The following is a 27,201-nucleotide window of genomic DNA, read 5'->3' as shown; positions in this document are numbered from 1 at the left end:
GCAGTTGAACTCTAAACTGAACTCTGCATGATGATCAAATTAATTTAGATAACCACTATCTGCGTCCTGTAGCTCCCCGTGAAGCCCCTCGCCGTCGCCATACTAAATTATTTCCCCAAACTGATTGCTTCGTGGAGCGTGACTTGCCAATACACTGGAGGGAATGTCTCAGACTTCGCAGGAAATCGAGCCCAACGGTGTTAAAACGGGGGCAAATAATGGAGCAGATCACTGGAGCTATTTTCTTCTTTCTGCAAATTGCTTTTATCTCCCACTGGTATTAAAATATGTCATCATAACTAATTTGACAGCGGTGCATTAATGAAGGATCATACACTCGCTTACTGTTGAATCTGATTATAAGCTACAGTAGGTGACTGGAGAGGGTTTTTTTTCTTTTTTTTTCTGGTTTGCATATGTGAGGCGTTTTGTGGAACCTGTTGAAGCGTTGATAAGAAAAACAAATGAGGTCTTAGTGAGTTTTTGCCGATTTTTGCTCCACTGAAAGACATGTGGTGATGGAACTGGTTATCTGCTGTACCTTGTTTGAAGTTGTCATCATCACCCTTTCCCAAAATTGCATACTTTAATTCACACAGACTCAGACAATGTTGAGTATGAGGCCGGTTTTGGGCAACCCGGTTGCTGGAGTGAATTTTGGCTAAATACTTTGCTGCAAAGCCACAGATTAGTTCAAACTAGACATTCCTTTAAGTTGAAACTTTACATCTGTTTGGGTTTGTTATTTTATTCCTCTCTTGAAACAATGCTTTGCCCCTGGTCTGGTGAGGTTAGCGTCAGGAAAATAAAACATTGTTTGGCTTGAAATACCTTGGTCTTGGTAATCGAGGCTGGAGATTGGTCTGACTTCCTGTAAGCAATAGTTGGTTTTCTCGCCACAAAAACAGAAAAAAAAATGCAAAAACAATCCCCTCCGCTGTCTGATGTGACTGGTAGCTAAAAAGCATATAATGTGAATGTGACATGCCAAGTTCACTACAGATGTCAACCATGGACGTATCTGTGGTTTGCAGGAACCTTAACTCCTAGCATTACTCTGTTCCTCGGTTTTTGAACACGGCAAACTGTTTTCCAGCACTGCAATCTATTATTTCTTGTGAAGTATCAGTAAAAGAAAAATATGCATTCGAATGCCAATTCTATAGTCTTTGTTTAGAATGACACCCTGATCCTGGGCTGCTACTGTATAGCGTTAAACCTCAGAGTGCAGTGTGTATCGCTCCTCCTCCTCTCTTTCAGTCTTGCTCCCTCTATTGCTTTTTCTCATTCCAGATCTTTCTGGCGCAAAGATATATATTGAAACCGAGGATGCATTAGGATGATTGCGATGCTAAATTAAATGGGAAATACTGTCTTTTCTTTGCAGTGGGTGAGGGTAAACAACACAATTTGAATCTCAAACAGCATGTAAATTATTTACTTTAAATAGCAGCGTGTGTGTGTGCATGTGTGTGAATAACCCGTCCAGCACGTTTGCGCGGCTTGTTCCTGACATCAAGGTTGCTGGTTTAATTGAGCCTGCACTGGACCCAGGGCTGAGAGAGCAGGCGGAGGAGCATCGATAAACTATGAAATGGTTCCAATATGGCCGATCGATGAGGCTTTGTGAGCAGGTCCCTTGGGCCTTTGATTTTCCTCTCAAACAACAATCCAGGATCTCTGCTCTTCAAAGGCAAACTCCATCTCTGCTGTTATTGTTGTTGTTGCTCCCCCCCCCCCCATGTTTGAGTGATGTCACCAGGGTCGATTTTATCCATGTCCATAAAGGCTCTCCCACACTTAAATCACCCGGGAGACGGCTTCTGTTGGTCTGTGCGCTGGTAACAGCAACCAATAAAGGTCAATCTCCCATGGTAATGGCCAATTGGGTTTGTTCCCATTATTGGCCCTCTGAGCAGTGGTCAACAGATGGAGAGCTGGCAACGTTGACACAAGTTACACTCCAACCTTAAGGAGGCTCTGCTCCGTCTCCAACTGCATCCCTCCCTCAGCTCGCGTTGGCCTGTACATCACTCCATCCCATGCGGATCTGGTATGAGGAGCGCCGTCGCAGGAGCGTCACAGGAACGCTGCCAGCGAGGGCTAACCGTCTAACCATTTCAGCTAATTGCCTCATTAATGATTCACCGGTGTTAGGCTGCTCTAGCACTTCGCTGTGGGGAGCAAATTGTTCTGATTGGTTTGCCTCTGTCAATTATTGATGAGGCAGTGAGCTGAAGTGCTAACACCTGGCTTTGGAGGCCCAAATGGCCCTGCATTCCCATCACGCACTCTGTTATCACACACCCTGGGACCACATTCAGTCTTGAAGGGGCTGGAGTCTTGACTGCTGCTGTTCCGCGAGAGTGGATGTAGCATGCCCCCGGGGCGATGGCTGTGATCTCAGTTGCGAGGATATCAGCTCATAGAACATGGCTCACTGCTGCGTAAAAAAAAAAAAAAAAAAAAAAAAGGTGGACATAACAGACATGTAGCTCGCAGTGATTCGCACTGCAAGTGGTGGAGGGCAAACTGAGAATGGGCTTTGGTATATCTACTGTATGTGTGTGAGGACAGTGATATTAGAAATATCTGCTGATGGCACGGTAGTAACTGAAGAGATACAATCATAGTTTTGCTCCATCTTTTAGAAAAAAAACAAAAGAACATGGCACAACCAACCTAATCACCAGGGTAAATATCACTTATGTATGTTCATACTGCAAAAAAACACAGATTCAATCAAACATTTCTTTATGATTCAACTTAACGTTTGATTAGGCTGAAATTTTGATCATGAACCTTTGCTCATGCAACAAAAAAACACCATGGTTTGGCTTAAAATACCTGTTTTTGGATGCCACAACCACGGATGGAAATATTCCCAGGTCTCCTGAATAAAATACCCAGTTTTGTCACCACAAAAACCCTAATCTAGTCTGCATCTGTGGTTTACAGAAAAGTTAACTGCTAACATTGTTATTATATCCTGGCGACTGAACTGGCAACCATGACTCTGGAAAGTGAAGCTGAAATATTAGTTGATTAATCGAGTGGCTGATTGAAAGAAAAATTAACTGCAGACTACTTTGATAATCGATTGATTGTTTAAGCCGTTCTCAGGCAGAGAAAGAAAGAACATGACAAACATTTGCTGGCTCCAGCATCTTGAACGGGAGGACTTGCTTTGCTTTGTCATTTGACATTAAATAAAGAGTCTTTTGGAGGTTTTGGACTGTTGGTTGGATAAAAGAAGCAATACAAAGATGTAAACGTAAACCGTAAATAAAATACACCCTCTTTGATTGAATTGGGTGTTTACAGCTATGATAATAACTCCAGGCATAACTTTTACAGGCATGAGCAGAGCTGTAATGGTATGCAAAGCAATGTCAATACTTGCTTTGTTTATGGTGATTTATAATGGGTCCAGGCGAGGCACCTTTACAGTAGGGTCATGTAATTGGATCTCCAGTAGATAGCCACTGAATTCCACCATAGTCTCTGCGTCTAATGGCCCACCCACAAAGCGCTCCTTCTGGCTACATGAATCATCCTCAACACAGCGCACGGGCTGCTCACAAGACTTTCTGTGTTTCAAGACACAAAATAACACAACAAAGAACAGTATTCTTATGTTGGAAGTTTTTTCAACGTGAAGGGATTAAATAACGCAGAGGGAAGCAGACACGGAGTGGACTCATCCCCACTGAATTTGCTCGTCTCTCCTTGGCCTTAATTGAAGCTGATTAAAGAGTCACCCCCCCATGCTGACGCCACTGTCAGTCTGAATCTCAGCCAAGTGGGGCTCGCCATGTACACTCACAGGGTGGTCACTCTGCCTTTGTTTTTACACTGGCACCAGTGACAGCAGAGCCCGCCCAATCCCCCCCCCCCCAAATACAGTGACTGTGACTCACTGTGTGTCACCATAAAGCCTGGACGAGCTCAAACAAAGGTCCAGCACAGGTCACTCGCCGCCTCATGGTCCCGTGTTTGTGTGTGTGTGTGTGTGTGCATTCATGGACGCATAGCATAAAAAAGTATGTGCGAGGATTGTGTTCTGAGTCACACTTTAATCCCTTCTTTTTCTTGTCCAACCCCTCTTCTCTCCTCTATCCTCTCCTTTCTTCCCCACATCTCTTTCTTTATGTCAACAGGTAACCCAACGACCGAGCAGTGATGACGTCAGAGCGGATGACCAATCACACAGAGACACCTACAAAGCACAACATTCAAAAATGACTTCACTGGAGAACAAAAAGACAAGGCCCGCTGAAATCCCTCGAAATCCCCCGACAGTGAAATTCTTGAAAGCCTCTTACTACTCCCGTTTCCCTCCCTGACATTTTACCTCCAGCTTATTTTCTACGAAACACGAAGAAAAAAAAAAAAAAAAAGACAGCAGAGAGACAAGACAGACTCATACTGATGAGATGGTTGAAGGCGCCAGATGAATCCAATCGGAAAGGACTATTTTCACTTTGGTGGGAAGATCGTTGATGCATGCTACTGTAAATAGATCATAATAAAAATCCTATTCTTATTCCTAATATAGGAAAACATACCAAGTCGCTCTCACCAACTTCATGTCTGTGGATAGAGTACTCATGGGTAAATATTTTCCATATGAAGTCTTCTTACCTCCTCAGAGATCATGTAATTATCATTTCCGGTATCATTTCCTCAACTCTTTGGAGTTATCTGGACTGTAAAAAAAAAAAAAAGAAAAGAAAAAAAAAAATTGTACTTCCTACTCTTCTTATTCTCTTTACATAACGGCCTAGTCTTCCTCCTCAATATCCACATTAGTACATGTAAATAGAGATGAATGAAGACAACAGCATGGAACAGACTATAGTGTATATTTACCACTCCCCTAGTAGATCACAAATCTCAGTACGTGGATATTTCAGACAAACCTTTTTGAAAAGTTTGAAACACTTGTTTTCTGGTAGTTAAGGACATAGTCCCAGGTACCTGGACACTTTTCCTATGTATTTAAATAGGTGCGTAAAGGCATTAGCTATAGGTGATGTTATTATTTGACTACCATGCAAGGATCAGAGGGCAGCAGTTTCTTTTCTCATCAATCAGCTCCACCTGGAGACGAACGGTCAAACTGAAGGAGAGTAGCAGGCTTGAGCCATGAGCGATGAGCTCACACTGGCACATATATATTTTCATTATATTTTATTTATATTGTTCTCCTATTTATTCTTTCCCATGGCAATAATGGCCCTCTCCCTCTCCGTGAGTGGTTTGTAGCCGATGTAGCAAGAGAGGGGCCGCTTCCTTCTTTGCATGGTTCCGACTCGGTGCGCCAATCCTGAGCCTACACATGTGGGGGGAAAAGAAACACCTAGACACGAGGACTCTGCCCTCTGTGAAGGGGGGGGGGGGGCTGTGAAACAGAGCGCCAGATAAAAGGCAGAGCCAATGGACAGTCGACCTAAAAAAGGTCTACCCCCGAGAAGATAAGGACAGACCTTTGTGCATGGACAACAGGGAAAATACTTGTATGAAGTTGTATGAATGCCTCATCACCACCATCGTGCATCCTCTACCTCTCAGTGTGTGCTGTGCATCCAGAAAATAATATAATATGTCATATATATATATATATATATATATATATATATACCGCCCCCCCGACTACTGTACCCCTCGGCCCACCACCAATGGAGAAAACAAAACACATTGCTGTATATATGTAGAGTGTACCCATTGTGTGCAGTGTAGCCTCCAATGCTGTACTTTGCATGCTGACTTGTAGATGGAAAGTGACCATTATTCATAGAGGAGGCTGTGCAGGTGGTCAGTGGACAGACCGACTCTCTAAACTCTCTTTGTCAGCTTTACATCTGCCCAACTTTGATTTGAGCAAACTCAGAGCAAAACGACAGAAAAAGACTTTTCAGTTCCTCTTTTCCGTTGCGAGGGGTCCGCTCGGCTCAGAGGTTTCAAACCCTCTGCAGGGACGCGTAACCTCGCCTTTGATGTCAGACGGAACCTGGCTGCAGCGAGCGTGGGTAGGAGAAGAGAGGAGGGAAGGCAAACTGGGGCGCTCCAATTAAGTGGCAGCGCACAAAGTGGCACGGGGCATCCTGCCAGCAACTGTCTATTCATCCTATGTCAAAGGGATTTGCACATCTCAATGAGTGTACGCGCTGCCAGAGAAGTCCGAGAGCAGGGCGGCGGAGAGCAGAGAAAAAGGGAAAGCAAGAGGAAAGAGTTATTTGACAAAAAATTTAAGGTCTTCTCCTGCTTCTTTTCCACCTTCTGGATATTTCTTTTTTGTTTTTTTCTGACTGGCAGCCACCTTGGAGACTCTATAACCCCCCTGACCTCAAACTGTTACAGCGTCATGCGACTCTCTGGGCTGTCATGACCTCATGTCCTGTCTGAGGTTAACTTTGTGTTAATGAGCGTGGCCCTCGGCTCGACCAGATGTTCGGGCTCGCGCTTAAATACTTGTTACCCTTCTATCCCAATGATTCTTCGGTGCCTGCCCGCTGCATCTGCACTCTCCATGGACAAAACTTTTAATGAGTGAAACTGTAAAAATGGAGAGGAGCTAAATCACTTTTTCAATGAAACTAATCTAATCAACGAAACTTTGAGTCAGTGCACCCTCTTTTCTATATCAGGAGAATTTGTCATTTTAGCAGAATACAGGTACTTGTTTATGACTTAATTTGTATGGCCCTGTGTTCAACCAATTTATATGAAGAAAGCATCTCATTTCAAACACTGTCAGATCACCGTGTATCAAAGTCATATTTACAGTCAACATGTAACATGTAAAGAAACTTGAAATTAGGCCCCATGACTTAGCGGTGATTAGTTAAAGAAGATTTTAGAAAATACCGGAAGGATGAAGATGTCAGTCAAACATGAGACGTTGTGTGTGGTAGGAAACAAGACATTGAGCAAGCGCTGATCTTCTCTGAGCCTTGAGGCTTTCCACTTTCTCAGAAGTCAAACAAACAAAGCTCTGTTTTTTTTTGTTTTTTTTCTACGCAGCTGCAGGTGACGTGTGACAGGTTGATTTGCTGTTTTCTGTGCGTTTGAACGCAGCTTCTGTGTTGTTCTGCCCTGACAGTCAGCCAAGCAGTGTGCGCTTGTATCTGGCAGTGACCCTGACAGGGGTCGGTGTGTGTATGCAAACACGCATAGATGCGCGTGTTCATGTACAGAACGCGTGGACGTGCATCCGTGGAGGCGCTCTTTTTCTCTTTCTCTCACACACACACACCATGCTAATCTAAACAGCAAGGCTGTATGTAAACAGATCGTCGACATAATGGGATTGTTCAGTGTGCAAACAATAAGCTGTTAGCGTAATCACAGGTCAAAGATATATTACCCAGAGGGCCACGCTGTAGGTATATTAACATGATGGATATGTGGGAGGGAGGAGGGGGGGGGGGGGCATATGAAGGATATAGAGCGCTACTGATTCAGATTTACCCCCTACTGGGCCCCGTCCGCTGCCTTTCTCTCCTCCACCTCCCTCGTACGGGCCCCACTTAATCAGCCTTCCTCCCCCATACCCCCACCTCTTTCTTAGACACTAGGTTCCTATCTTTCTTTACCATTGCAGACCATCCCCTGTCTTTTTCCATCCTCATTCTCTTTTTCCTCGTCCCGTTTCCCTTTTGTTCTGGATAGATACCATCTCTGTCAGCGGAGCAACCCATGCATCTCTGTGGTCAGTGTGAGAGCAGGACAAAGTGGCTCCACAATCTTATTTTTGGATTAAGCAAAAAGGGGTCCGAGTCATATTGGGCCGTTGAGGCGCCTCATCCATGTCTGATACATAAACAAGATGAGGGAAAGAGCGTGGAGGAGACAGCAATTTGTAGCACCAGGTTAAGAGATGTTCATATGTTTATATTTCTGTGAAAAACACAAATGTAATATCTCCACTCAACCACGCTGAAAGCACCAGTAGCAGCATACAAGTGCCACGCCGGTCCACACAAATCCTCGCCGTAGTTTACTCCATCGCACATGCAGCTTATTAACTTACGTCTGCTTTATTTGATCACCATCTAGCTCATTCTCTCAACTGGTTAATAAGTCTGTGTGCTCCTGACTAAACACTACATTAGTGTCATCACTGGCAGGCTTGTGCGTGTGCCACATACATCTGTGGATCGCTGAAGCAGATACACACCAGAGCCGAGCAGCAGAGTAAACACAGAGGCAGGACACCGGGGAGGAAAACAACCTGCGAGACAGACAATAGGTACAAAGGTGGGCGGTCGGATGTCGACAGGAAAGGCCCACACAGCCCGTGGTCTTAAATTTCAACCAGGCTTACTGCTAACAGTTTCATTTAAAGTAGTCAGAATGCTGGTATGATGACATATGTACCATTTCCAGCAAATTAAAATGCCACAATAGATGATCTTCACATTACATAATAGAGTTATGAAGTGGAAGGAGCTGTTCAGGGAAAAATCTTATTCATTGTGTCCCATGAACACTGTTACTTGACTCAACAGTTAGACCACTTTTGTAGGTCAATTAGAGATTCTCATTCGATGATCAAACAAAAAAAAAAATCAACAAAACAAGACCTAATTTATCTCTGTCTTTACAAGAAGACCACAAAAAAATACATGACTTACTAATCTACACAATAACTTTCAAAACAAATACAAAGGTGGTGGCAACTGATAACCCTCGTGTTTAATTTCACTTGAGCTCAGGCAACTTTCCATGTATTTTCAGCAAATTAGCTTAAACATTGCAACACGGCTCAGGCAGGTCAGAACAAAGATGGGGGGGATGGAAGTTAATTATGACTCCTAATGTACATTTCTGCAACAGAAGTCCAATCATGGAGCTTTAAATTTAGATACGTGTGCTGCTAAAAGAGCACAAGCTAATCTGGAACTCATATTAACTCACTTTTGGACACTGGGTCAACGTTGGATGGATAAAGGAACAGCAGCCGACGTGTCTTATGCCCAACAGCAACGACAAAGGGTTTAGAGTTTGCTACCCTCTCTGATTTGCGCCTCTGGCTCTCAACAGTCGCTGAGGCTTATGGGTATTGTAGTATTTAGACAATAACATTGTCTAATAGTGTTTAATCCTCAAAACTCGAATACAAATTAGAAATGGAACCAGCAGCTCCTTCAACTCATGAACTCTATAATGTAGAAAATATGCAGGGGCACACACATCCATGCTCTTTTCCTCTCTCTCTCTCTCTCTCTTTCTCTCTCTTTCTCTCTCTCTCTCTCTCTCACACACACACACACACACACACACACACTCTGTCCCTGTGTGTCAGTGTCTGGTGGGGTGCCATGATTAACAGTGACCTCCAGCCAGACATCGGGGTAGTGGGAGTTGGGGGGGTCAAAGGTGAAAGGATTACAGTGAGGCAACCCTGTGTCAACTGCTCTGCTATAATCCTGACCTCCAGGCCGACCCGAGACTCTCGAAAAATGACTCGCGTGAGAGAGCTCAAAGTATTGTGTTTACATCGTCACGTCGCTCACATGAACACTCACTTGTTTTTTGTGTGTTTTGGCCAAAAGAGAACTGGTAAAAGCGCCTACAAATGTAGCATGAGAGGCAGTGAGGGCTTGGATGGAGGGATACAGAGGACGAGGGTCGTTCTGATAGCCAGACAGTCGCAAAGACGGAGCAGACCTCCTTATGTCACACGGCTAATGATGGGGATGAATAATACAGCCTTTAAAGCCCCTCACTCCCACCTCGCTCTGGCCTGCGCATAAGCTCGTGCCCTGAGTGAGCAGTTAGCTATCGAGACCCTCGCTGGGATGAGATGGGCTCACAAGAAGATTTGGCAAGGGGAAGGGGGGGGACGAGAGAGAATCAGATTAACCAAAATGCCTCAATTGGAGTAAATGCTCCAGGCTGACCTCGGTGTAATACCATTGATAAATGCTGTAAACCAAATCTTTAGCATCTGATTAGGTAATGGAGGAAAAAAACAAAAAAAAAAACACATCCATTTGGCAGCCATTAGCCGGGGCAAAATAGCCCGAGCGTTCACGTAAAAAGGGCTGTACGTGAATGTATCAAAACACGGTCAGGCTGTGTTTGTCAGAAGCAGCAGGGACTTTTACAAATACCCCAAGTTGCCACTATTGAAATAAATAAATGGGGGAATAATAAATCGCCAGAAGCTGTGGACAGGTGGCATTTCAGCCTGCACCGTTTAGCTGTGCAGTCTGGTTTCTGACAGCTTGATTTAGTCTCCTGCACCTGAGCCAGGAAAAAGAGAGAAAATTAACGGCAGGAAAAAACAGCTTAACTAGACTCCAATTTGCCTGCTTTGAAACACAATTCATGAAGCTAATGTATACGGAACACACAGAATGGACTCTCTGGTCGCCAAACTCATTGTGATCGTGCAAAGACCTGGGACTGATATGCAGAGAATCATCGAACAGTTAAACTCTGAGCTCCTGAGCCCGGTTGTGTTCTGAGGGGACATTAGGGTTTTGTCTTCGGGGGTGTAGAGTGGAGATTAAAGTGGCTCAAGGGAGGAGATGCTAGGACGCATGCTGTTCCCCCTGCTGCGAACAGGGTGTAATCCTTCAGTTTCAGAGAAGTGAAAAGTTTGCGGAGTCCAGAAAGTTGCGCATACGTCCCTTCTGGGCCCCCTACGGAGCAGAGAGTGTGACACAGCGGGGGATAACCATATGCTATCAAAGCGTTCTTCAAAAGCGCCCGTCTTTAGTCCGCTAAATAATACAGTATCATCACATTCACCTGACAAAAACAGTGGAAACATAATTATGCAGCTCGACATAGAAAAACAATACATACCTTAAAGAAATATGTTTTCGAGAAAATCTGTTGCCTTTGAAGGTAAAGGGACATTTTATATTCATTTTATTTTTCTGTTTGAATTTTAACACGGCAGTCGTGTCCCGCCCGCGCCGTCCGGCTTATGATTTTGTATTTACACGTGTTTGAAAAAAAAACCTGCTGCTGGTGGACAATTAAAAATTTATGATTCCTATCACAACGAGCCCCTTCTCCGTTACCAGAGGTTAATTTGTGCTCGGCCCTCATTTCAATTGTACCGTAGTAAATGTCCACATTATTTCCCACATGGGCCTGGATGAGGGGTTTGATTATCCAAAAGGTAGGCCTCGGTTGGCTCTGTTATCGTCAGAGGGGTCGTAAGCTGCGGTAACGGCTTCTAGGGTCTTATTGCTATGGCGATCAGCCCCTCGCCACTTGGCCTCCGTGACCCCAGTCAGAGATAAGCTTTATGGGAAAGCACATTAACATGCTCCTGCGGTCGCCTCCCCTCCTTTTATCAAAGGCAGTTTCTGTGAAATCAAGTGTTTATGGACCCCCAGTGAGGGGATAGTGCTGTTGATTGCCTATATTAGAGGTTGAGTGTAAATGAGCTGGAGGTGGACACAGGACCAGCAGTAGAGGGGGAGAATTAAGGACGTGGTACCGATGTTATTCTCTCTAAATGAGCAATATCTTTAATGACTGCGACGCACCCCCTGAGTAGGTTACCGGCCCCTGGACCGCAAATACTGTCTGCAGTCTAAATATATCCTAGTCTTCCATTCCTTTAACAAAAACGGGCACGTAAGAGAAGTCAAATGTGCACAAATGTGGTCTTACACTATATTTTGGAGTTGTTTGTTCTATAATTTTCAACTGTAGATAACATCATTTGTTAACTAAACTGTCCGACAAATGTCTTTTTTACGTTTTCTATTTTCTTGCACACGTGTTACGTTGATAGGAGCGTTTTTTTCTGTGGCTACTGACAAAAATAAAAACAAATAAAAGCCGAGGTGTCAGCAGCGGGACTCCTGCTCGCAGCCCGATCACTGGTGAAAGATCCTTTCAGTATGTCTGCAGTGATGGATGGTGATAGCCCCGCGTCTCTGTACACATCGAGGGGGGCCCCTACTGTTGTCACCGGACAGATAGAGAGAGCGAGAAAAGAGAAAGATGTAGCCGCAGCTTAATGTCCTTCTCTGGTGCTGTGCATGCTCTTTCCTATTTGCTTTTCCCTTCACGGCACGGTTAACATCGTAAATTAACCTTTCCAAGCCCCCTGTGCTCAGACACTGGTGCGCAGTACAGACAAAAAAGGAGGGGGAAAAAAAATAGATCTGTGTTATGCAATGCAGTAGCACCGGTCAGAGACGTAGTGCCTGTTACAGAATTGAGCTATTCCTTTTTCTCTGAACACCCTTTGTTCAGTCAAGCAAATGTTCCATTTTGCGTGCATGTCCTGTGTACTCTGCAAATCGGTATGAGGCTGCTTTTTTTTTTTTTTTCTTTTTGTTCTCCATCCCAGAAATGTAAATGACACACATGAAAGAAAAATGCATTGTAGATCCCTTCTCTTCTTGATTTCAAGGTCTGTAAATAGGATGTAAATACAACAACAGCTATGCATGCTAATATACAAGCAATTTGTTCAGGTACTTTTTGTAATCCAGACTTCTCATATGGCATGTAATGATGACAAAGAGAAAAAAAAAAAAGAAAAAAAAAATCAAACATGGAAAAACATAATAAATTGTGAACAAGGATATGGTTTGTAAACAACTTCAAAACTGGAAAATATATGTCTTTGCTGTTAATGTTTTCTTACTGATAACTAATGCATCGGCCTGCCATTTACTACAGTGCTCTGCTCATGTTACTTGTTATCTTTTTTATGTTTCATAAGGTAGGGCTGAGGCAAAAAGGACCATAAATCACTGGTTTGTGGAAACAGCCGGGGGTCGGGGGGAGCTAAGAGGACGACGAGAACGATGGCAGTCTGACCATACACTTTGTAGTCTTTTTCTCATTGCCTCTGCACGTTCACACGCATACACTTAATAATTAATTACATATCCTTAGTGTCTAACACAGCCAATAAAATGCCATGGCAAAAAGAAAAAAAAAAAAAAAAAAACGTTGCTTAAAAGCAGTAGAAAGTGGGCTGCCATTTGAGTTATCACACCAAAAAGACAAATCACCAGCTTTAAAAGTGTTGCTGCTATTTTAAAGCGGCGTGCATTTGTGTCTGATAGATGAATGCAAAACCATTTTAAAAAAAAAAGAACAACAACAACCTATAAAGCTGGTACAACAAGCAAATTTTGACTCATTCCAAATTCTCCAAATCATGATTTGCAAAAAGGGGAAAGAGATTTTGAAAACTTTGAAAACATTTTTTTTTTTTTTCTAATACTATATGTCCAGTGGGGGAAAACGATGATTGTCTACATGCCAAATTTGCCTCTGCCCTAGCAACTCTAATGTGACATTTTATGAAGATAGCGATGGAGGAAGTCGGGAGAAATCTTTTTTGGTTTCTAAGAGTGTTTATTTTCAACCATGTTAGAACCATGTTAAACCCCCCCAAAGGCGCTCATGGTAGATGGAAGTGTCTAATTTTTAATCTGTGCTAAAGATATTTTAAATTTAATAAATAATTATTGTAACAAGAAAAAAAAAAATTGGTGTTGTGTCGTGTTCTGAACTGTCCTCTTAACTTGTGCATGTTTTCCCAGCGATGATATAAGATGGACTTGATGGGGACGATTTATGAGAGACAAAGAGGAAGTGAGGAGAATGAAAGAGTTTAATTATAAAGGGCCTTCAGGGGCGTTTGTGTCTCTTCTGCAAGTGCTGGGTCTTTCCACTCATTATATCCGCGATGAAATACAAAGAAAACCACGGTCTCTCAAACGATGACCTTTGACCCCTGGCTGCCCCAGCTGCAAGACAGAGCCGAGAGGTTAAGTTTCACTTTACCTTGGCCTTGACAGCTGTTGGTTATCATATCTCGCCAAAAACGTAAGATCATCTGCAGGACACCAATCCTTATTTGGGATGTTTGCCGAAGCATTATGTGGTTATGTGGTTTGGGGTGACATTACTCATCGCCTGCAACTAAAGGCTGTTTCTGTGAAGGTTAGCAGGCTCAGTCTTCAAACTAATTAAAAGCCGCTCACACTCACGCAGGGGGGGCGGCGAGACGCGGCCGCTTGTGTTTTGCACGTTTCAACAAATTGTTTACAAGAGGACACATTCAATTACTTATTTCATTATCGCCCTAGGTGTAATCAATTGACAGTGCCGATAACAAAGCCGCATCAATTTGTGAGCCGACTCCAGCACATTTCTCTAAATGATTGAGGGGGGATTCTATTTTAGGCCCGCGCGAGTCTCCCGTCTGCTCTGGCCTTTTCAGCGGAAACCCGTATAATGAATCATATCATCGGTCACATCGTGAGTATCCCTGCAGTTTCGATGTTCGAAAGTTGTTTGAGTCACGGGTCGTGGCCAGAAATTCTGTTCTGTCTTTTTCTCTGCCCCCCACCCCACTTTCCCCTTGAGTGATATATGGCAAAGAAAGAAAGAAGCACTCGCTTTCTCTCCGTCACTCTGCTCTCTCCCCTCCTGTAGCGCAGATAAACAATGCGAGTGACAGTCTCTCATCACTCAAGAGGCTGAATCTCTGGCCCTGACCCGATAACATCAAGTGTGTGTGTCACCTGTCAAGTGGCTTCTGTCACACTTCAGTGGGAACTCAAAAAACGAGACTGTGTGTGTGTGTGTGTGTGTGTGTGTGTGTGTGTGTGTGTGTGTGTGTGTGTGTGTGTGTGTGCATGCGCTGTAGATTGGGGGATGGTGTTGTGGGTTTAAGAGTGCCTGTTGGCATGCAAGCGCAGGCCTCGCCAGGCATGAGTGGAGCTGAGAGTGGCAAAGAGGGAGGAGGGGGGTGGTGCTTGTGAAGGTATACCAGGAAACTGAGAGAGACGGGGGGGTGGGGGGGGCGTAACGACCCAAATGAGAAGGACTTGTGCAGACACTGTGAAACTATCTCATTTTGTAGGCTCCGCTGGTCTCATTCTCATGTTCAGAATGGGCAGGGTGATCTGGGAACGCAATTATTTTCACCTATAAAAGGCAACATATGCCAAGATCATAAAAGTTCTTATTGGACAGTAATTTATTAAAGCAAGTCATAGAAATGGAGAGAGGTAGGGCACGAGCTATAATGTGAAGGTGTCGTTCTGCTTCTCATTAAGGGGCCCGAGTGTCGGTGGAATTCAATACCCCAGGTGCCCGACGGAGGAGGGATAGATAGATGAGCTAAACACAAGATGTTCCGTCTTTATAAGATCCTGGGGAAATGGGAACATTTACTGCGGGCCACATCACGACGGACTTCCATCCTTGATTCATATTCTGTGTTTCACTGTAAACCTATATGTATCCAAGTGTGTAATTAAGCTCACTTGTATCTCATTTCACATACTGTGTATCAGGCATCCTCGGAATATTTTTCCTCTCTCCTGGCGCAGCCCTTTTCAAAGGTAGGCATCTTCTGGAGAGCTTTGAGACTAACAATGATCTACAGCCTCCGAGCAGCACGGCTGCCACTAAGCAGAACTGGCATCCTCTTAAATGGATGAGTGATCTAAGGCGGCGTGTTTGTTCCCATATTGTAAATGTTTAAATCATTGTTGAGCTCAGAATGAGCAATAATAAACCATCATTGTGATGCCCACAATGCTGAATGATGTGGATTAGCCAGTGGGGAGCAGATTGTATTGAGGCACTTATCAGCATCTTCTCATTATCTAATACACAAAGTGCACGGAGGAGACGGTCGCGTCTGTGGCACATTTCTACCCAGAACAATGAGAGCGCGTGTTACCTCTGTTCATTTGTTGCTTCGAAAATGAACGAGGCGGATACACGCCATTGTCTGAGGTTATTGTGATGGTAAAATACAGTTTTTTTTTTGTTAATGTAAATGATTGTAAATGACTCTTCTTTCAGACAAGAGCGAGGGTTTTTTTGTATCCTTTACCGAGATAAATACCATCACAAATGAGGCTGGGCAAAACAAAGGCACAACAGAGAGAAACAGGCAATTGTGACTGGAGGGGAGGTGTCTGTGTGTGTGTGTGTGTGTGTGTGTGTGGGGGGGGGGTGTAGTTCTGGGTCTACACCTATTGTGTAACGTCTGGCAGCGCGCTCGCATGTTTGTTGTCGTCTTTCACGCTGACAACCACGTCCTGACAACGGTCGTGCTCAACACAAACAGAAACACATACATGCACACACACACAAAGTGATGCTGCAGGCCTAGAGATGAGACAGAGGATTAATCACAATGTAAACATGAATGTGTGTGTGTGTGTGGAAAGTTGGATGGTGCAAAACCGCACAGAGGTAGAAGTTATATTTGAACATAGCTCTTATTATATTTTATAGTGGGCACATATATATATATATATATATATATATATATATATATATATATATATATATATATATATATATATATATATATATATATATATATATATATATATATATATATATATATATATATATATTTGAAATGATCATGACTTCAAACCAACTTATCGCTATCCTAATTTTCCTCCCTCTCTCTTTCCTTCCCTTCTTCCTCATTTCTGCAGTAAAGCTTAAGAATTTGAAATGTACGTATTTGCTATAGCAGCAGTGCATCCGGCTGCAGTGGCAATACTAACAAGAAGAAAGATGAAGGAGGTTGAACTTGGGTCGTGCAGGTCATTTTCGGGGCTTATTTGGTCACAGAAGAGAGCTAAGAATACATTATCATGTTCATACATAATGCAGCCGAGAGCTGAAAGTTGCACCTGTACTTGTGACAATAATAAAATAATAATAAGAGGCTCCGTCGTCTGAACCAAGACGGCAAACCTTGATTCTGCTCAAAAGTGCAGCACATACAGAACGACCCTTTCTGTTTTCCTGCCTGCCTCAATAAAAGCCCGTGGTGGTGTAACTGCTTATCACTACATTTTTAATTCACTCTGAGCATTTTACTCTAAGGCCAATCCATACAATCACTTACAACATCAACATCGATATATACATATAGTTTTAGCAGTCAGGCGAACATAACTCATTAATGAATGCATTTCAAAAATATCTTTGTGTTTATTTTTTCCACTTATTTTATTTTCTTTAGCCACCCTTTTATTTGCATTAATTCATAGAAGAAGAAGAAGAAGAAGAAGAAGAAGAAGAAGAAGAAGAAGAAGAAATTTGTCTTTTTATTAGATCACACTATTTGCTGTGAAAGACATTTACTGATGTGCTTCAAATGCAAAGACTAGGTTTTATTTTCTTTCTTTGCCTCGCAGCTGCTGAAATTGTGACCTTTCTTATTAACATTCTCATTTACTTTTGATCTGCTCTGGTCTATTGTCTTTCTCAACCACCACAGCATCGTGTACAAGTGGGTGTGTTGCGGAGGAAGCGTGGTTTGGACTCTGCAGCTGCTTCACTTCCTCGTCCGCTAAGAGATGTTTAGTCATATTTACGTTATTGTGTTCATGTCAGAGTTTTTACTAGAATACAGTGTCACATATAATACGTATATTAACTATATGACTTATTTCAGCAGAGTTTGTGCTATCATGGAGTATCAAGACAGTAAAAATCAAACTTTGAACGTGTATTGACGTCAGGATAAAAGACCTTTTTCTTTTGGTAACTTCCAATTCTACATTTTCCCATAACCTCTGTGTTCTGTTCAATCGCGTATTGACGTAAACTTGGTCAAGGTTGCGCAGGCCAGCTGGTCAGCCTGTCGAACATGTCCAGATCATGTCTGCTGAACTGTCCAGAGAACACAGGAGGCTCTAATCCCTTGTTTGCATTGGAATCAATGTCATATTGATCACAGACTAATTATACAATCATACCGTACGTATTAATATCAGATGGAATTGATTTCTAGGGACTCATTTGGGATATAAATGTAGCGCCATTTTCCTCACGGAGGAGGCCTCATTCTCGTGTAAACAAAGACTCCCTTGTCATTGATCCCACTTTCATCTTGTCGCCGTCGTCTTTCTGGCTGCCGTACAGGTAATATATGCAAATTTACAAAGACCAAATGAAGGAGGCAATTTGAAGTCCTGCAATGAACTTCATTAGTCACAGGCATGCACACATGAACATATAGATGCACATGCACATACAGTACACACACACACACCTCCACTTGCATGCACTCATATATGGACACACGCATTCACACATGGATACAGCCCCTTGGACATGTCTCATTAAATTCAGGTGAGCAGATTAATTAAAATGATATTTAAATCCCTCAGGACTGTAAGCTGCACTGCCCGGTGTGTATGTCACTCACACACACACACACACACACACACACACACACACACAAGCACGCATACGCATACACACAGGTATGGCAGCAAACATTGAATTGATGGTGGTGGCAAGGCGTGCAATTTCCAGGTAAGCAGAAAGCAAGGACATCTTCGGAGCAACCTGAACACCCCTCAGCACTGTGGCCTTTAATTCCAGCAAAAGCGAGAAAAATGTGTACGTTGAAGTATAATTTATATTAAAAATGTTTAATTCTAAAGAGCTTTTCAGCAAAAGGCCTTTTTTTATATTTAGCTGCCTTGACCTTGTGGTGTCCGCCCCCCAAATCCGCTCAGCCTGCTCATCCACAGCGCTGACCTTAACTGCAGCTGTAATTGGCGGACCAGAGGTACGCTTTGTTAGCCTTCTGTAAATTCTGTAATAACCTCGCTGATTGCCTGGCACTGTCGTATTTTGAACGGTTCTGCTATGTTACGCCGAAGATAAATCAGAAAGGAAAGGGGAGAGAAAAGGCTCATAATATGACTGCGTAAATGGCTAAATGAAATTAATACCGGCTGAGCGCTGAATGTGGAGATCTTCTCAGGCCGTGAGTGCAAAAAAACGCATGCCAAGATGATAAATATTGCCAGGTGAGTGTTTATTTAAACCTACACGAGTGCACAGTGACAACGAAAGGTGAATCAGGTGCCAGGAGACGGCTGACACTTACTCAGTAGTCTGTGTATTCTAGTTCCCATGGGATGTTTACAGATGTGATATCAAGAGAATGTCACCTCATACAAAACACAGAGAGCATAGGTGTTATGTAGGAGGTGTGTTTCACATACGCTCGACTTCTTTCCCACCAATCATATCCAGATAAGAAGGAAACTGAAACTTTTGGTACGTGTCTTTTAGCAAAAGGGAAATGATGACAGGATGTGTTAGGTTGACATGTCTTTCTTTCTTTCTTCCCTTCTTTATCGATTTAGTTTGTTTAAACCATTTTTTATTTCGGTCACTGCACGTGCAGCCACTTCACGTGTTGCATTTTGTATTTTAAAAGCATGCTGTGCAGTGTAGAGATGCCCAGAAAGAAAGACAGAAAGAAGGAAGGAAGATGAAATGAGGGGTTTTTTTCTGAAAAAGAAAGAAGAAAAAGCGGCCATCAGCTGCCACGCTGTGGGCCATCTCCTGACCTTCACCTGCAGGAGAGGCGAATTGCATTAGAAAATGACATGTCATTCATCTGGGCTGTACTTGGAGGATCATTTAGCTAATTTAATGATTAATAAGTTTAACACCTCTTAATAATTCCATTTGGCCCTGTGATTGAAATCCTGGCGAGCTGGGCTGTGCGCAGTGGGAGGCAGATGAGGATGTCTGAGGACAGAGACGGTCTGTCTGCGACCGAGAGGAGACGGAGAGAGAGAGTGGGAGAGAGAGAGAGTGAGAGAATCTCCCCGAGGACTACACATCAGTCTATTACCACCGTGACCTTTTCCTTCCACTGGATATGCCATTAGAGAGGAAATCTGAAAGTAAAGCCCTTGATTAACACAGTTATCCAACATGTTGAAAGAAAAATGGAAAAGAAAAAATATGTTCCTTCATTAGGAAAATGTTCTGCATTATTAATGTTAGTGAAGCCGGGCTAAGTGGACCTCAGAGCATTACGGATTCTTGGTTTAACCAGAGGTGATCACTGCAGAGACTCTGCGCAGTGCAACATGATTCTACAACAGTGTGACAGAAGGATTTACTGGAACGGAGCTGCAATGATTCAACCTTAACACTTGTTGAGAAGAGAAACCCAAACCTTGACATTTATTCAAATTTGATGCTGTCTTATCTCCGCTTCTGCGACTGCTGAACTATGACCGCCTTACCAGATTCTTCCCATCAGACAGAAGCTGGGCGTCATTATTTTCACATGTTTTTAAAAGTAGAGGATGTGGTCAGAACTTTGCATGTAATTGGTGAAATGCTCTGTGCTCAGTTTCCACCGTTAATACACAGAGGAAGCACCGTGTCACAGCATTAGCATGTCAGTTCTCACGATCGAACAGCTCCTCGCAGACAGTTGGCAGTGGTGCTTCCCACTGAAACACGTGAAAATATTCTGGGGGTGAACGCGAGCCTGAGTTGTGGTGAGAATAGTCAGACCTGATCACAGCTCATTGACATGAAGCACATGTAGGTGGGATGAGTTTGTTTTTAGCAGTCCATGGGGATCCAGCTCTTGTTGCAGTTTCACCTCCGAATCTCCACATTCCTCAGCTCTCGCAACAGAACATCGGTCAGCTGAAACCGAACGATACCGCTGGAGCCGGCGTGCCTGAGGGGGGAAGCAGCCACTCGATATACTTGTTGGATCTTAGTAATCCTGCGTCCTGATGGAGTAGCTATTAAAAGGCACCTTGCTCTCTTGTTCCTTCAGATCGGATCACAAGAAAACACTCACAGAAGGCTTTGATGTGCAACATGGAAAACAATCATGTTCACCATAGCATTAAATTCAGATTGGATTTGAATGGGACTTTGCCCCCTCTCACCTTGGGGTCTGCGTTCCTCCCGATAAGCCCATTTGCCGCGGCCCCTTGTCAACTAACTAAACAGCCTCCTCCCACCCGTCGAAAAAAAATAACGCGGCGACCTTGTCACTTTCTGCTTAGGGACCGCGCTTGTCTACCTCGTCGCCTTCTAACTCCTCGTGACCCCGTGCCACACAAGGTCATGACTCAGACTCCCACGTTCCTTTCCATCTCCTCAGAGAAGCGAGCTTTCCACGGTGTTTGTGTGAATGCCGAGGCCGAACACAGAAAGACCTCCAGACAACCTTGGAGAGCCTGTTCCAATCTATACAGCCAGCAGGTGATGCTTATCTGCGGTATGGCAGGAGGGAGTCCTCTCTAATTGTGTGAAGCCACATATTGTCAAGGCGGACAAAGAGGGTCTATTAAGTTCATGATATAAGGTCCAGGTGAAGCAAACCAAAGACTAGGACTGTTTGTCAAAACCGGCTTCTGTAAGTGTGTCTGTGTGTGCGTGTACCATATGCACGTAAATCAGCATACCACGAACAGCGTCTTCAAATTTCTCCACCGACACCACAATTGTTTTCATATACGGCTCAGGAGGAAGTACAAAGGAAGCCGCCTCTCTCTTAAAGCCTCTCACAAACTGAACTACGCCCCTTAGTGTAAAACTCTGCCATCTCTTTCTGCTGTTTCTTTTTTGCAACCTCCCTTTTTCTTTTTTTCATCCCGCAAAATTCCTGGCGTGCAAAGTAAGTCTTGTCTTCAAAACAAACCGGTGTGTCTAAAGCATCCAGAGGTCCGTGGAGGGACACGCCGGGGAGGAAATGGCTATGATCTCCGTGATGATTTTGGTTGGACGCCGGCACGCATCGTGTGTGTGCTTAAAAGCATCGGCGAAACTCAAACCTGTTCAAAAACTACTTGGGAAAATAAACACGGCTCCCCACTGCAAATAAATGTCTGTTTGAAATAAAATGTCGGGCCAATATTTTGGCTCTCGGTTTGCGACCTGCGGAGAGAATGGAATACATTTTGTTAATGGACTTTTCGCAGAAGTGGGAACTCGGGGGATTCTCGCTTTGAGGGTGGTGCGGATCAAAGGTTACACGCTGCCTGTTTGTTAGGGCAGACTACCAACAACCACATAACTCTGGCAGAGGCACCCTCTCTCAACAGGGTGCACCTGGAGAACACTGAGACCAGTGTTTTGGCTAGAGAGGTCTGCAGCTTTGCTTTCAACACCTTCACTACCCTCCTCCCCCCCTTTTTTTTCTTAGAATGAAGCCAAGTCACCAAACTTTACTCTTGCACACGAGCTTGCGTACACCTATATACATTTATCAACACACAGAGATGGACATACATGCACAGATAGAGAAATACTCACACTGATTTGTGTTAATTTGCCATTTAGCTGTGGTAATTATTGCTCCTTTTCAACGGAGTCCTGCTGAAGTGAGGCCAAGCGGGTTAATAAGTACTTCATTTAGCAATTATTATTCTATCAGCAGCTTTTCCTCTTCTGATTGGTGTTTATTGGCGATGTAGTCAAGCCGCTGCGGCTGCCCCGGGTGTTTTTAAGTAACTCGTTTTCTGTTTTAATTGCCTGGTTCCACCTGTAGAGAGAGAGGAGTGGAGAGGTTTTCCCCCTTCTCACTGACGAACACAGTTGGGCTTTGAGATGCCAGCCGCTCTCTTTAACGGGCCAATGACAGTTTCCTCCTGTCACAACTCTGACTTCCTGTACAAACATAACCTCATTAAAACTGCCACCCTGGTCTGTGGGCGGGCCTCCCGGTCCTCCCCTCCAATTAAGAGCAGTAAGGGCTGTCTCACTGACAACTCCCACTTTGAGTTAAAATCCGAGCGCTCTGGGGGCTAACGCCATGTGTCAAAACATAATTATGATCTCACCCATACCTCTGTCCAAAAGAGAAGGGGGGGGGGGGGGTTGTGTGAGAGGGAGAAGGAGTAAGAGGGAGTGAATGAGAGAGAGAGCAGGCTCGGGGTCGGGCGAATGGATGCAGTGGAGGGGATAATGAACTGAGGGGGATAATGAGAATATTTGACCATAGTGCGTTATCACCCCACTCCCCCCACGCGCCCGTGTCTTCAAAATAAAGTGTAATATTTATTCTGTGTACATCTGGACGGGGCAAGGGCATGCTCGTCACATGTCTGTTGACGCCGGTACCTCCCAGCAGCAAGGGGTCAAGTTCAGAGGTCGAGAGGTCGCAGCCTGCCCGTGTACAGGATTTCTGAAGATGACAATTCACCCCATAATCCTTACACACACACACACACACACACACACACACACACACACGACAATACATATGCAACCATGCACGTGCTATGCAATCAATCCAAACTCTTATCCCAGCGTGACATCACAAGACACGTTTTGCATGCCAGTTTCCTCCGGCTGATACAAGTTAGCCCAGTTTTTTTTGGTTTTTTTCCCGGAGATCAGGGGGCAGAGCTGGAGAGGGCGAGGAGAGAGGGGAGGATGCAGGAGGGAGGTCACAGAGGACTCCGACACTAAAAGGCCACCCCCTGTCTGCAGTGCACAGCGTCGCGGCGAGGCCCCGGTGACCCAGTAACAGGACACTGCAGGGGCCAACACACCGCAAGCTGTGCCCACTGTCACAGCTGCCACTCAGCCGGGTTTGATAACTGACAAACGCGCCCCACCATGTGAACCACACACTGATGAAGGCTCTTTAATTAAGCCTCCATTTCGGCAAATTAACAGCGCAATTAATGCGAGTTGTAATCTAAGCGTGTGCTGAGACCCTTTCGGTGGGCGAGGATTTCCTCTTTTATTGCGTTTTGTGAACAACAACCCCTCCCCCCGGTTTTGTCCTTCCCCTCCCTCGTCCTGTATGAGGGGGGTTGAGGTGGTGTTGGAGAAAGAAACAGACAGGTGTTCAGGTGCGTGATGTTTGACATGCTCACACAGCATGCGTTCATCACAGGGAGGAGACGTGTTTGACAGCAGCGACTCCCTGACCATGATTACATTATCTCTCGGCTTGCCGCTGAAGGTCAGGGGAGAACCCCGGATAACGAGGAAAACCAAACAGTTGTGAGTCAATTGTAGCAAAAGTCACTGAAGCAAAGTTATCAAGAAAGAGCTATGAGTTTGGATTTAGCTCACACTGCGTGACTGTCATGCTAAGACACTGAACTTTTGGGGGTTTTGGAAACAGGACCTTTTATGAGCAATGATCGATAACTGACATTTAGCTACAAAATCATTCTGTCTGACAACATATACTGTAGAGACGATGGTCTGCACTGTGGATGGTGTGTCCAATTGCTCTTAAACATTTACTTTTTTTTACATTTACATTTACTAGAAAACTATAGAATATGGTGTTTTTGTGACAAGATCTGTTTGGAAACAGCTTGAATCTGTTGGGACATGAGCTTTTATCTCTTCCATGATTAACATGCACTTCACTGTAATAACCTGCAGTCACAATGAACACATCTGTTAGTGTGTATAGGCACGTGCCCTGATGAATTCCTGTACAACCTGTTTTTTTATGGCAACTGATGATAGCTTACATCAAGTGAAATGTATAAATGCATGTTGGGGAACAAAAAAGGGGCAGGTTATCCTAAAATAGCCTCAATAAGAATAAAGGAACGAATGAGGAAAAGCTCACGCAAAAACCCAATTTGCTAAAAAAAAAAAAAAAAAAATACTAAAGTCACCTTGGGCGGAGCCTCACAGAGAAGGATCCTGTTCCCAGCACGGCGTCTAAGCAAGCAGAGGCTGAAGGGATCAAGCAAACAATGCTTAAATATTATCAAATTAGCACATGAATAAAATCCAAAGAGTAAACCATGTGAGAGTGCAGTTCAGATTTGGCATGGGGCAAAACAAAATGTCCAGGGGAAGACACAGATAATTTGAGGTCAGCAGGACAGATACAAAAATGATCCAAGAGCACAGCCTCACAGTGAAATGCCAGTCAGATGTAAATTGCATAAAAGAGTAGCTCCTTCATCTCCTGGGTATTAACACAGTCTAACTTGGCTGCAAGCAGGAGACTGCTCAGATTAAATATGAAATATTTGTCTGGGATCCATGAATTATACAAAGCTTGGCACAATGATACAATTATCTACTCATTTTGGGTTTTTTTCTTGTGTGCGGTTCAATTTCTGTTGAATATCAACAAACCGAGTGGAGACAAAACAATAAACATTAGCCGCATAGAGATGTCAGTTACAGTAGCTACAGAGCCATTATGTGGCATTCCCCCTGGGGTGGCAGTGTGACTGGAGAGGGGGGACGCTGGGATAAATGGGCCCAGTCATGGTAATGGAGAGGAGTGTGGCTGCCAGCCAGGGATTTGAGTTAGCAGGCCGTGTCCTGGAGAGGAACACTTCACACTCTGCCAACTGGGGCTGCCCGTGCAGGGAATGGCATGGGGAGACCTCTCTTTTCTCCCATCGCCTTTATCCTAGTGTGTGTGTGTGTGTGTGTGTGTGTACGCGCGCATGCGTGTTCAATGTGCCGCGGGAGTGTATGCATGTGCACTCGCGTGTTTAAGGGAGAGTGATTAAGGAGAGTCCTCTGGAGCACGCTACTCGGCCGTTCTCCGTTATGTAGGCTGACAAAGAAGGGCGCTGCTCTGGCCCGTTCGCAGCATTTCCAGCTTGAGCGGCGGGGTAGCCATGGTGAACCCGTGTTGAAATGCCACATAGCGGGAGCCACTACATCTCCGCTGAGGAGGTCTTCATCGGGGCTTCAAACTTTGGATTTTTAACCATCTGTGGTCAGAAACAGGCAAGGGCCCAGTTTGATTTTTTTTTTTTTTACCTTTACGCACACATGCACGCAATGCTAGCAAAACAGAAAAACACAAACACACACACACACATTCTAATTGCTGTAAGTGAGTGAGCGTTTGGAGCGGGTGGACAGGTCTGGCTGAGTGGACGGTTTCACGCATTCATGCACTGCTGCTCCAGCAGCATAATGAGGTGTGACGCATCAGACTAAGTGGCTAATGGGGTGTGAAGTCATTAGAACGCTGCCTGTATCCCTCCAGCCCTCCCCGTCTCTAACTCCATCCCATCTATGCAACTCTATCTCGTTTGTTTTCAGTATCACCACGCTCCCCCTTCTCATCCATTCACATTTTTTTTCCAGTCGCCGCAATCTCTTTTCTTGTCTTTTTTGTGCCGCGCCACGATAATCAGTTTTGTCAATCATTTCATCACTGCTGACTCATTGCCTGCTGTCAAATTCTCGTCTTTGTTTGCCGACCCACTCGCATGTTACCTAACTATTGTTTTTCAACCACCGCCTCCCAGCAGAGTTTACACAAGACATATTAAAACGTGGAAGCTGAATCTATATATTTTTTTGGCTCTGCTTATAAACTCAGACAACAAAAAAAGTTTGTACAGTTTGTAATAAAATGAACGGCTACCAGAATAGTGTTAGACAGCTGCATTTGTTTTTAGCTCTAGAAGTGTAAAGCTATAAAAAAAAAAAAAACACAGTGAATAAATGGTAGAATACAAATACAACCCGCACATAAACACAGACGCATGTGAACATATGAACATGCATGAGCAAATGGCGATACACATGAAGAAGAAAACGCAGAGAGGGGGAGGCCGCCATCTGTTCTCCGGGATCAGACATGGTTGTAAACAGCTTTAAGAATAGAGAACAGACTGAAGACAGTGAAACTAAATATCTTTGTCCTGCTGTCATTTTCCTATTTGGCTCCTTCTAATCCTCGGTTCACTCTTGCCCACTAGGGCTCACACGCAGTCATCACTATGTGCCCTTCGACCTGCTGCAGCAAACCTAGACACTAGGGAAAAAACATCACAAGACATAAGACCCGTTTAAATATAGTTTTGATTAAGTTAACTTCTGCAAGTGGAACTTTGTGGCGTGAAGAAAAAACAGTAGAAACATTGAGCACGAAGTTCCTATTTGTGCAAGGCCTTGTGAACATAGCCATACAGAACAACTGTGTTTGGCAACATGTCACTGATGAGCCACGTGGAAAAACACTCTCCTTAAATCAGTATAAAAATTGAAAGCTGGAGGAAGACAGGATGGGAAAGCTGAAACTGAAAGGACCGAAAACTGGCCAATGCTGTCATAGTGGAGAATATCCACAGTTATTATGATCACATCCACAAGCCTGGTAAAACTGTTGTTGCATTTACTTTCCCCGGTTAAAGTGCCATCAAGTGCCAAAGCCTCCTCCTTTAACCCTAGGTTGGACAGCATTAAGTTGCTCACAGCATCCTCTCTGGACTGATGTTTTCAGAAGGAATGAACAGCAAATGAGTTAAACATGCACCGGATCCTTTAACCCCCTCATTTCGGTTGGAGTATATAAACCATTAGACCTGCAGATTTTGAAGATCAGCAAAATGCATGTGCATGGAAGTAATGTAAAAACCCAAAGGCGCTCGGCTCGTCCTGTTTTCCACTGTCTCTGCTAAGTGTGGC

The 27,201-nt window shown here is 44.1% G+C and overlaps 1 long non-coding RNA gene across 2 annotated transcripts in view; it reads right to left on the bottom strand.

Moving 5' to 3' along the window:
- The window catches only part of LOC119018243, a 215,493-nt gene that overhangs the window by 66,508 nt on the left and 121,784 nt on the right, over positions 1-27,201 (bottom strand). The window contains exons 3-4 of one of the 2 annotated variants that reach the window (XR_005074690.1): positions 19,467-19,566; positions 18,818-19,367 (exon numbers count right to left, since the gene is read on the bottom strand). The exons of the other annotated variant lie outside the window; for it this stretch is intronic. This is a non-coding gene — a long non-coding RNA (uncharacterized LOC119018243). Of the gene's footprint in view, positions 1-18,817; positions 19,368-19,466; positions 19,567-27,201 lie in introns of those variants that run through there. 2 annotated transcript variants of the gene reach the window in all.

This window comes from Acanthopagrus latus, chromosome 4, assembly GCF_904848185.1.
Source record: "Acanthopagrus latus isolate v.2019 chromosome 4, fAcaLat1.1, whole genome shotgun sequence".
Classification (NCBI taxonomy): domain Eukaryota; kingdom Metazoa; phylum Chordata; class Actinopteri; order Spariformes; family Sparidae; genus Acanthopagrus; species Acanthopagrus latus.
Note: the sequence above shows the minus strand (reverse complement) of the source record. Positions and strands in the feature narration are given on the sequence as shown.